The sequence below is a fragment of the Anabrus simplex genome, chromosome 1 (genome assembly GCF_040414725.1).
Source record: "Anabrus simplex isolate iqAnaSimp1 chromosome 1, ASM4041472v1, whole genome shotgun sequence".
NCBI lineage: Eukaryota > Metazoa > Arthropoda > Insecta > Orthoptera > Tettigoniidae > Anabrus > Anabrus simplex.
Window position 1 is genome coordinate 912,370,275 of NC_090265.1, and position 12,548 is coordinate 912,382,822.

The window sequence follows — 12,548 nt, forward strand, 5'->3', positions numbered from 1 at the left end:
AAACTATCTTGCAAGATATACAGGAAACCTACTCAAACAATACACACAATAGATTATTCCAATGACCCAACCTCACTCAAATTAGCAGGACTGAACGTAATGATGCACAGAGCTATAAAAATGAGCCAAATTTATTTTAACAACAAAAAAAAAAAAAAAATAATAATGAAGCAAATCAGAGTAGAAAACTACAATCTTCCTAAAACAGTAGACCGGCTACTAAAAAACATTGGGAAAACGAAAACAATCCTCTACCTGAAACTGATAAGTATGAGGTTCTTAATTTTGTGAATAAAAACATGTATAAAATAGCTAACGTGTTCAAAAGAAAAAATTCAGAACAAACAACATATTACAAAAACAAATTGGTAAATGTAATCTAAATAAAAAGGAGTATTTTTCTAAATGAGGAATTTATGAACTCAAATGTCAAGAACCAAATTGTAATGTCATGTACATCGGTGAGATGAAACGTAATTTCCACACCAGGTACAAGGAACAAAAAAAGCAATTAGATACAACAGGTACTCAGCATTCGGCGAACACATACCGTATACCCAAATAATTCCCACCGTTGAATAATGCCCGTACCTTCATTTTTGGAAGGCTCATTTTGAAAAAAAGTGAAATGTACTAAAATTCCTTCCATCGAAAGACTAACATTGGCATAAACAAACATTTCATATCACTCCGAGAGGTCCACATGGTCTTTGCGCAAATATGAACATGTAAATTTACGGATATAGCTGCTTTGCCTGAGATGATAAAAATCCATTATCACTGCTATGAAATATATTTTCCATGAAAATGAGCAAGTAGGCCTACTTACGTGAGGCGTTCCTTAAAACGCTGAATAGAAAAGAATTATGACTTCACTCAATTTTCAACTATAAAACACACTATAGACACACCAAATTGAGTGAAAGTGCGGAAAGCTACCCCTGCACGTTCCGGAAGACACGTTCTGTTTTGATGCGGATAAATTTTAAACTTAAATTACTCTGTAAAATATGATACTATTTTTAAAAAATGTAAAGTCAGTTTAGAATTAAAAGTATGAATTGTTTTCCGTTTAAATTTGACATATAGGGACAGTTTTCTTCCATCTACGGTTGCGCAAAGCATAACCGTACACTCGGCATCGAAAACTAGGTGAGCCAGGAACGTGTTGGCAACCTTGACACAAATAAAACCCACACCTCAATTTCGTGCCTCAACATTTTTTTAAAAATATGTGGGGATTATTCGCGTAAATACGGTATATAGCAACTCGCACCACTTCGCAGACAGATCTAAAAATTTTACACATGAAAAATAAAAGTAAATCATTGAATATTAAAGAAGATAACCAAGCTAACTTCATTGACCACACACATTAAAAAAAAATTCACCTCTGTTCACACTGCTTAATTTCTGAACAGCATTCCACACTTTTAGCATTAGTGCTTAATGAATCCCACAGGAGGTTACTTTGTCTAAAAGGTCTGGAATTCTCTGAATTTACGCAGCATCTCGGCCATTCCAGGCATTTTTAGTAGGTTAACATTTATCAGTAAAAATGCCTTGCAAGATCCACTCTACTTTGTTCAATCAAATCATTAATATATATTTAATCCCAAATAGCCTACACAACAACAATAATACTGCGAATATAGTTCCATGAAATGTGTTTGCATAAACAGAAATGACATAACGGAAAATTAAAAGGAAAACTAGCCGGTATATTAAAAGTACGCTTCTTTAGTGATGCTTAGGCCATCTATGACAGCTCATGGTGGAACTGTTGAGGTTCCAACCAGCCTTCGGACTGATGACTAAACATACACATACATATTAAAAGCTCATTAGACAACCGCTAAATAGTTCTCAAAAACAATTTAAATGATCATGATAATAATAATAATAATAATAATAATAATAATAATAATAATAATTTATTATTATATGCAGGGGAAACTCGTAACGCTTCATAAAAAGGGCAAGCTCGAAAATATCCTAAAAGAAGAGCGAAAAATCATGCCAAAAATTTTAGGACCAAGAGATGTGGAAGAAGGGTACCGCCTCCAGTCCCGGAAATCAACAGGAAAGTTATCTAATATTGTGGCAGACCTGAGGAAAAGAAGGCTAAAATTTTATGGACATGTTAAGATGCTTCCAGAAACCAGACCAACCCACCAAATTCTTGAAAAAGTTGATAAACTGAAGAATTTCCCTTGGACGCTAATAAAAGCGGACATGAAGAACGCACAAACTCAACCTGAAGAAATTTTGAATCGAAATACAGTAGAAGTCCGTTATAGCGAGAATTCATAACGGCGAAAAATTTACTCGCTATAGCGGATTGTCGTTATATCTGATTTTTTGTAAAAGTAGGGAAAAACCCCATACACATTAAATTCAGTATGAAATGGCAATCAGTTTGTTCAAAATTTGAGTTTTCGCGGATAATGTCCACATTGCGGCTTACTTGTTTGTTGTTTTTTGAAATCCGATACTATGTGAAAGTGTGTGTTTAATTTCATTCTGAAAAATAAATATTTCCGTATTTCTCCGAATCCAAGACGACTTCAAAAATAATTTTCTCAGGCTTAAAAAGTGCTTTGTAAAATCATATGAATGCCTTTTCTTATACAGTACACATTTTTAGACTGTAGAAACCGAACATTGCCTTTAGTTATGCCTTAATTTTTTGGCTATACAATAATGTTTCATTTCAGCGGGTTTAATAACCATTAACTTAAAATTGGCATCATAATATCGAAGGGAATTCGTTGAAAATATGCCGGCAATACACATTGCACGCATCTCTACAATACGACGATTCACCAGGAAAATATTCTTGCTTACTATAAAAAACTTGAGAAAGAACTAGGAGAATATCAAGGAGGTTTCAGACCCTGGAGGAGCTGTCCTGATCAGATCATGAGTCTTAAGTTGATAATGGACTATAACAGGAGAAGAAACAGAGATATGGTGATAACATTTGTAGATTTCAAGAAAGCTTATGATTGCATCCATAGAGAATCTCTGTTTAAAATTTTAAGACACCTTGGACTACACCCCAAATTAATAAATATGATAAAAATGACTCTCACCAACACCAAATCAAAAGTGAAGTTTAGGGGTGAAACATCAGAGACATTTGAAATTAAAACTGGGCTCTCACCACTATTATTTAACTGTGCTCTAGAAATGGTAATGAGGGAATGGTTTAGGAAATGTCCCCCCAAAATAAAGATTGGCCGAAAAATCAAAACAAATTGCCTGGGTTTTGCTGACGATTTAGCATTACTAGCAGTGGACATGAAAGAAGCAAAAACCCAGATAATAGAACTTCAAAACATTGCAAATAAAATTGGCCTCAAAATATCATTTGAAAAAACAGAAATTATGCTGCAAAAACCAACACAGCTAAAAGAAGTCACCATAAATGGTAATAACATCAAAATAGTAACTCAATTTAAATATCTTGGAGAAGTAATAACACATAACCTAAATGAAAAAATCTCAATCCAAATAAGAACAAATAGATTAGCTAAAGCACAAAAATTAACATGGGATATCTACAAAAAGAAATGTATCAATAAATACAAAAATAAAACACTACAACACAGTTATAAAACCAGAAGCTACATATGCAGCAGAAACACTCTTTTACCTGAATAAACAATCAAAGACTGACAGACTTCAGAAAATTGAAAGGAGGATTGGAAGAACCTGCATCAACAAAAAATACCAGAAAGATGGACAGTGGCGGTTAATACCTAACAAAGTCGTGTACAAAGAGCTAGAACCCATTACAGATACTATGCGTAAGAGGAGACTGGGATTCTTTGGACATATCATGAGGATGCAGGATTCGAGACTTCTGAAACAACTAGTACAACACAATCTCGTCTCAAAAAATACCACAACAGGATGTAAATGGATCAGAGAAGTAAGAGAGGATCTGAAGGAAATAGGCCTTACAACAGAAGACACCACAAATAAGATAAAATTGAATACAAAACTCAGAATACAAACCTCCGCTTTACCCTTACACAAAACAAACCAACAACACGCACATTTTCAACTGAGGAAAGGGCACGAAGATCGGAGCGCCTGAAGAAGTACTGGGAGGATCGCAAAGCCCGAACAATCCCTTCAAAGAGACCTGAACGACGGACTGATTAAAGTGATCCTATGTGGTCATAAAAGAAGAAGAAGAAAAAGAAAACTGTTACTTTCACTTAGCGTCATATATAACTGGCTGCCACTCGCACGTCTTGCTTGCGAGATATGGCCAACTTCAGCGGCTAGTGATGTATAGATCTTAATCGCGGACTTTGAAAGTCAACGAATGAGTTTATTGCGCCGTAGTATGGCAATTCCGTCCATGCATTTTTGTGCACATACCTCTTAATTTCATCTTCAACTTCTTTAAAGCGTCCTTGTTGCGGGCCAGTGAATGCATTTTTTGTGCAGTACGCCTTTTTAAGCTATCTTTGACTCACGGTAATGCCGAATATTGGCTTTAGTTAGGTCTATGCCATATTTTCTTGCGGCTGCACAATTATTATACATTTCCGAGTGTTTAATAGCCATTAAAATTGGCATCATGACATCGACGAGAACCCGTTGAAAATTTTCTGGCATTATCTGTCCCACGTATCTTTACAATATGATGATCCATCACGAAAATATTCCTGCTGTCTATAAAACTTAATTTTAGTAAGCGTCAGGTACAGCAGACGCGTTATAACTCTGTTACTGAGTAGCCATGGCCTTTCTAAGAATTCGAAGGCTCGCATGTTTTGATGCCATTCTGCAGATTAGAGAAACTTTTTTTTAGAGGATAATAGAATGTCATTCTTTCTTCACTATTTTCCGAGATCCAGTGACGTTACACATAGGTACTGTGCAACCGGTCGCAGTGGCTACCGATGTAGGCCTATGATAAAGAGGCGGTCGTTTATTGTCAACGAGTTTTGTGTGTGTGTGCGCGCGCGCGGGGGTGAAAAGAAACAGCGTATTACTGCGGTAGTTGCAAGTGGTGTTCATTACTATCAGGCCACGAATGCGAAACGACCCTTTATTTTTCACACGAGATTCTGAGAAAAAACAGTCATCTTGGATTCGAAGAATGGTATCACTCCAGAGGCTTCTGTGGCAAACATTTCAGTTTTCTTTTTCAAACGGCATCACCTAATCTAACCGTAGGCTATATGTATCATGGAAACCTATTTGAAACGCATGTAGAGAAATGATAAACTCCTCGCTAAAAATTGACGTGTGAATAGCTTTCCGAAATTTAACTAGACGCGAGAAAATATAAACTATCCTCTGAAATCAGTGATAGTACCCTGCCATAACTTGAGGCGTATCGCTTTCTTACTTAATTTCATTATACGGTATACCATTAAAATTAAGAGATCGTTGACTTCGGCCTTTATTTTTAACGAGTTATCAACTGCTATCGGCCATGTTATTTACTCATTTATTACGAAAACATCTTATCCTCTTTCATTTCGAATTTTCTTTTGAGAACAGCAGTCGATGGGTTTTACTAATCGACTCCAATATCGCCTTCGAATGTTGACGAGAGAGTTCACAACTGCACATAGACCGGGCGAGTTGGCCATGCGCAGCTGTGAGCTTGCATCCGGGAGATAGTAGGTTCGAGTCCCACTGTCGGCAGCCCTGAAAATGGTTTTCCGTGGTTTCCCATTTTCACACCAGGCAAATGCTGGGGCTGTACCGTAATTAAGGCCACGGCCGCTTCCTTCCAACTCCTAGGCATTTCCTATCCCATCGTCGCTATAAGACCTATCTGTGTCGGTGTGACGTAAAGCCCATTAAAAAAAAAAAAAAAAAAAAAGAAACTTGCACGTAGCGCGGAAACTATACTGTACCGAAGATGATCGATCGCATTTTGTGGCATACGTTTCAGTTTTGTTATTCGAACAACGTCACATATCCTGACTTTACTATATGTATGATGAAAACATACTTAAGCGGAAGTAGAGAAATTATAACCTTCTCGCTATAAATTTACATGATAATAACCTTTCTGTAATTTAACGGACGCGAGAAAATATAAACGAACCTCGTAATCAGTGACGCACTCTGCCATATCTTGAGGTGTTGGCCTATCTCATTCTTAATTGCGGTATTTAGCATTAAAATTTAGCGATCGTTTATCTTTAACGAGTTAACAATGGCTATCGGACACGTTATTTACGCATTTATTACAAAAACATGTTCTCCTCTTTCATTTTCCTCGCAGAAGAGCAGTCGACGGGTATTACTAATCGACTCCGGCATTGCCTTCGAATGTTGACGAGAGAGCTCGCTGGTGGGCATAGCGAGAATACGGTACAGTACCGAAGATGATCGATCGCATGCAGTATAATGACTGGGTGCATAAATATCGGCAACGGAAAAATAGAGAGCGCGCATTATCGCTCATAATAACGGATGCATCAGTGATAGGGTTCTTGCTGTAACCGAAGGATAATACACAGTTTAATATATGAATTTTGAAGGGACGGACAAAAGTTATCGTTATAACGGGGTTCTTGTTATATGCCGTACTCGCTATAGAGGACTTCTACTGTATATATAGAAAGAAAATTGACAAGTGGGAAGTTACTTCAGAGAATGGAAGTACCAAAAAGAGCAGGTATCAAGTGGATGGAAGAAAAGAAGAGGATCTTTAGTGAACAGATGAAAGCATCCTGGATCCTCTGCAAACAAAGTCATAAATAAAGCTTCGTGTGTTCCGAAAGGGAGCAAGCATAATAATAATAATAATAATAATAATAATAATAATAATAATAATAATAATAATAATAATAATGAAAATTGTAGCATAATTAAAATGAACTCATATCTCAAGTAACAAAATGCAACAACACACATTTAGGCCAAGCAATGCTAAATTTTAATAAGAGATTAAAATAATAATTTTGCAAGTACATTTCCAAAAGGGTTGACATAATGGGAAATTACCGATAAATGCTCATTAACCCTTTCATTCCCAGTGTTGTTCGTAGACAACATCATATTTAAAGCTCTTATATATAGTATTATGTTCATCAATCCTTGAAATCCCCTTGTTGTTGAGGGACAACAAGCTTCTAGTATGGTATTTTGCCACTTGGTGGTGCATGAATCTACTTCAGATGTATTAATCTCTTTGACTTGGATGTCAGGTTAAGTTGCTGTCTAGGGATGGCTTTTTGTGTGGTGTATTTATAATCTTTTATTGTTATTTCAGCAGTGAATTGTTATTTATTTGTTTCTTTGGTGAAGGTTATGCCTGCATTATTGCTGTGACATAGTAATTATCAACTAAATAGTTTATGAAATGATAATACACCTTAATAAACATGTGTGTTGTCCATGAACAACATTGGGACTACAAGGTTACTAATTGTCAATATCAAAATAATACTACATTTTGCTGTTTCGATTGATAAAATGAGTGATAAGCGGAGATTCAATTCTCACAAGTATTCCATTTACTTTATTTCAGGTGGTACTATTACTGGACTACTAGATGGGTTTCAATTATAGGCTAAAACTATGAAAGCTTGTGTATATTTATAACTTTTGGTAAGCTAAAGGCAGTTTTACAATGGAACGTTTGGATTTAGAAAATATGACTATTGAGGAAATTCACGAACTTGTTGAGGGTGTGAATGATGGAAATTTATCAGCAATTAGTGATTTCTCAGATTATATCGATGATGATGAGCTCTTCCGTATATGTGGGCAAAGGTACCTGTGGTGATTTCGGACTTGGCTTTTCTGGGGACATCGTAATGGCACTTTGTCAAGATTTACCCAAAGGACAAAATTTCAAAGTTTTCCTTGATAACTGGTTCTCATCCTTGCAACTGGCAGTAGCACTAAAAGCTAGGAGTATACTCTGCGTTGGCACAATTAGACAGGATAGAATGGGAAAATGTCCTTTGGCAAATGAGCAAGAACTGAAGAAATTGGGGTGTGGTAGTAAAGACTGGAGAGTTGAAACCAAGTCTAACCTTTCCCTGATCCGGTGTTTCGATCGGAAAGCCATCAATTTCATATCATCACATGCTGCCATAGAGCCTGAATCGAAATGCAAAAGGTGGTGAGCTACAGAAAAGAAGGCTATAGAGGTGGATCGACCGTTTGTCGTAAAAGAGTACAACACGTTCATGGGAGGGGTTGATAAAGCTGACATGCTTCTGGAGCCTTATATCATTGACATACGATCGAAGAAGTGGTATATGCGACTGGTATTCTGGTGTCTGGGGGTAGCAGTCGTAAGCAGCTGGCTGTTGTACATGCGATACCAAGAGCAACGAGGGAAAAAGTGTGAGTACTCACTGATGCAATTTCAGGCTGATATATCAACAGGCCTGACAAAGAGTGGGAAAGTCGATGTGAAAAGGAAAGGGGGACCCAGCAGTAGTGAGAAGAATCCAAAGAAGAGGAAGGTGCAAGTATCAACAAATCCAATTGCTGATATCAGATATGACAATATTGGCCATTGGCCAGGATATGATGTGAAGCAAGGCCGGTGCAAACTTTGCCCAAAGGGCTTTGCACATATCATGTGCAGAAAATGTGGTGATCATTTGTGCTTGACAGCAAAAAATAATTGCTTCAGTGACTCTCACAAGAAATAGTCGTTGCATGTTGAAAAACATTGATGTCTTTATTTCGTTTGTAATTGTTTCATAATGTTTGTATTTTATTTTTCATAATTATGTTAATTTTTGTACTTAGTATGATTAAGAGTGAAAATTTCACCAAAGAATGTGTTTACTTATTTCAAAATTTATAATAGTTTCCATCTGTTGTGTTAGTATTATATTTCGCATTTCATTTGACCGTCGAGTCCCATTGTTGTTCCTGAACAACATGATGTAAAAAATAAATTATTTGATAAAAAATATTAAACAACAAATGTTTGTGTTTAGTGCATTGTATTAATACAGAAAATACTGAATAAAAAATTTTCCACAGCTGAATTCATAATGTGGGAATGAAAGGGTTAAGAATGCCTGCATAATGTGCAAAACAATTTTAATATAATAACAACAATAATAATCATCAGTGCTTTTTTCTGCCGTGATGCAATGGTATGCAGTACCAACACCTTTTCCCAAGTTTAAAAAAGAATTGTGTTCTTTTTTACGGGGAAATTTATTATACGTATTGCAGCACAAATTTAATTTTTAGTTTTGATTCTCACAAGTTGATACCATGCCATGATGTTATATAGGCTACATACGAAGGCGGGTCAAATATAGACAGGAATTTGAATGTACTGCTGCTATTAGTAATAATTCTGAGGCAGGGCTCTACCAGGATGTTGGTGGTGGTGTCTGGAGAAGGGGTTTGCGCGCGGAAATGATGGTGGAAAGCTGGGCCGCTTCAGAGTGCCATGAGAGAGCAAGAGGAAGAGAAGCTGTGGAAAATGAACCTCATGAAAGGAGACCACGGACAGGTATCACTGCAGACAACATTGTTGCCATTCTTGACATTATTGGTGAAGATTGGCGAATAAAAATTTCGCAAACTGTTTTAGCCATAGGAATAATTTTCGGAAGTGTTCAAACCATCATCTGAGATGAACTCCATTTCAGAAAATTGTCTGCCAGGTGGGTTCCTCGTCTCCTCAACCAGGAACAAAAAATTTACGCCAGGAAGTTAGTCAGAGACTCCTTGTCGTTATGAGGAGGGAGAGGATTTCTTGAGTTGTATTGTGACTTGTGTTGAAACTTGTGTGCATCATTACACCCCAGAGTCCCAGCAGGCATGGAGTGTCAGAGAAGAGACAAAGTGTGTCCGGTTAATGCCAAAATCCGCCCATCTGCTGGAAAGGTGCTTGAAACCGTTTTCTGGGACTCCGTGGGCGTTTTGCTAGTGGATTTTCTTCACGAACAAAGGACAATTAATGAAACCTATTACTGTCACCTTTTGGTTGAAGCAAAAGATTGTATCGCAACAAGCGATGTTGGCAACCGATCGAAAACGTTATTCTTCTGAATGACAATGCAAGGCCGCATACTGCTGCTTTAACGTGGGAAAAAGTTTAGGAAATTCACTGGACTCCTCTGGAACACCCTCTGTACAGTTCAGATTTTTCGCCCTGCATCTACCATTTGTTTAGACCACTCAAACAAGAGCTAGGAAGAAAGCAGTCCGATGAGGGTGCAAGTGTAGAAGAGTTTGTGCGCAACTAGCTCTGCACGTCCCTCTTCTTTCTCTCAGGATGGCATAAAAAACTTACCAATCCGATGGAGAAAAAGTGTATCGAAGGCCGGACACTATGTAGAAAAGTGATCTCTATATATTTTTTTTTGGTTGATGCAATAAATTTAAAAAAGTAATTCCCGTTTATATTTGATCTGCTCTCATAGGTTGGTAATGCAGCCGGAAACAGGAAGTTGTGTTCACTTCCGGGCGTTTCCAATGTCATAATCGGTTCTATAGTCGCTCTGGAAAATCCAGGTGTTCACATGTGTTTGGAATTAATCTACTGCAAGTTAAATCCGTGGAATTGTTCAAAATGAGTAAAATAAATAGTTTGTCAATGACTAAAATAAGGGTCTCTAAAAGGTATAAATTGTTAAATCTACATGTGATCATGTAAAACACAGACCTAGCACTGAAAATACAGGTGATGAAAAGAATCATGAATACCGAAGATCCATGGGATCAAAAGGAAATTTATTCTGACAATGACTGGCCAGAACATTGGATCGTTTTGCAACAAGTGGCTTCTGCGAGAGAAAGGAGCGGATGGTGGTGACAAGGGTATGTAAGAAGTGTGGAAGTTGCTGTAATAGCATCTACATGATGAGTACCAGCATCTTTTCTTCCAGAAAATGAGCAATATTATTAATAATAATAATAATAATGGGATCACTAAAAATAAAACACCTAATTGTAAATACAGCGTGTTATTGACATAGACAGGGCGGGGGCTATGGCTGGCAGAAGGTCAGCAGACAGACTAGCCAGTTCGACTCACGCCAATGACAGAGTACTGGTTTTTCAACAACTTGCATTCTATGCTAGAGTGGAGAGATGTGTGGACTTCATAAGTTCCAGATTTCAAATTTTTGAGGATTCAAGCAGAAATAATCATATCATCATCATCATCATCATTTCCCTTTATCCAGCTGTAGCCGGGTAGGGGCAAATATGGTTCCTCTCCACTTTCTTCGGTCTTTCCACCGCTCCTCCTCCAACACTGTGTCCCAGTCCAGGTTTCTTTTTATAATGCTGCGTTGGATGGTATCCTTCCGTCTCAATCGTGGTCGTCCACGGCCTCTCCTTCCTTGGATTTGCATTTCCATCACCCTTTTTGGCATTCTTTCGTCGCTCATTCGCTTTATGTGCCCAAACCATCTTAGTCGGCTCTTCTCTATTCTATCATTCATTTTTTCCACTCCAATTTCTTCCCGGATTTTTTCATTCCTTATTTTGTCTCATCTACTCTTCTGTATCATACTCCTCAAGAATCTCATTTCGGCTGCCTGTATTCGACTCTCATCCTTCTTTGTCATTGTCCAAGTTTCTGCTCCGTAAGTTGTTATGGGTACGTAATACATCTTGTACATAGTATCCTTTGCTTCCATTGGCACATCTTTGTCCCATAACATATTTCTTACACTATGATAGAAACAACTTCCAGCTTGAATCCTTTTACTAATCTCAGCATCCAGTCGAGGATTCTCCATTAATTCACTCCCCAGGTATTTAAACGTTTCCACTACTTTCAGGGGCTTGTCTGCAAGTCTAATCTGACCTTTCCCTTCTTTCTCCCCTCTAGTCATAACAAGAGTTTTACTCTTTTCTACACTTATTTTCAATCCACATTCTTCAATCTTCCCATTCACCACATTCAACTGTTCTTGAACCTTCCTGTCGTCTTCTTCCCAAATCACAATATCATCTGCAAATAACATCATGTTCATTTCTCTTCCTCCATATGCTGCCTTTGCTGTTTTCATGATGTCATCCATTACTATTGTAAACAGGATTGGTGATAGAACAGTTCCCTGTCTCAGCCCACTAGTTATTTTCAACCAACTTGTCCTGCCAACTTGTGTTTGCACGCAACAACAACATTCCTTATACATTGCCATGATAATTTTTATTAATCCCTGTCCAATTCCTTTTTGCACCAGACTGTCCCAAACTTTCGTCCTAGGGACACTGTCATATGCCTTTTCAATATCAATGAATGTCATCACCATATCATACCCGTACTTCCAATGGTTTTCCATTAGTTGTCTCATAATGAAAATGGGCTCTATTGTTGACCTTCCACTTCTGAAACCTAACTGATTTTCTTGTATCTGCTTCTCAACCCTCAACCTTATTCTACTTTCCAGTATCCTTTCCATTATCTTAGCAACATGGGATATTAGAGTAATTCCCCTGTAGTTCTTCAAAAATTTCTTATCACCTTTCTTGAAAATTGGGATGATCATTCCTTTTTGCCAATCCTCAGGGACCTCCTTATTCTCCCAGACATTCCTGAGAACCCGCTGTGTCCACTG

At 37.5% G+C, this 12,548-nt stretch overlaps 1 protein-coding gene across 1 annotated transcript in view; it reads left to right on the forward strand.

Annotated features, from left to right (window-relative positions):
• The window catches only part of LOC136857741 (cell division cycle 7-related protein kinase), a 101,350-nt gene that overhangs the window by 38,147 nt on the left and 50,655 nt on the right, over positions 1–12,548 (forward strand). The window lies entirely within an intron of this gene.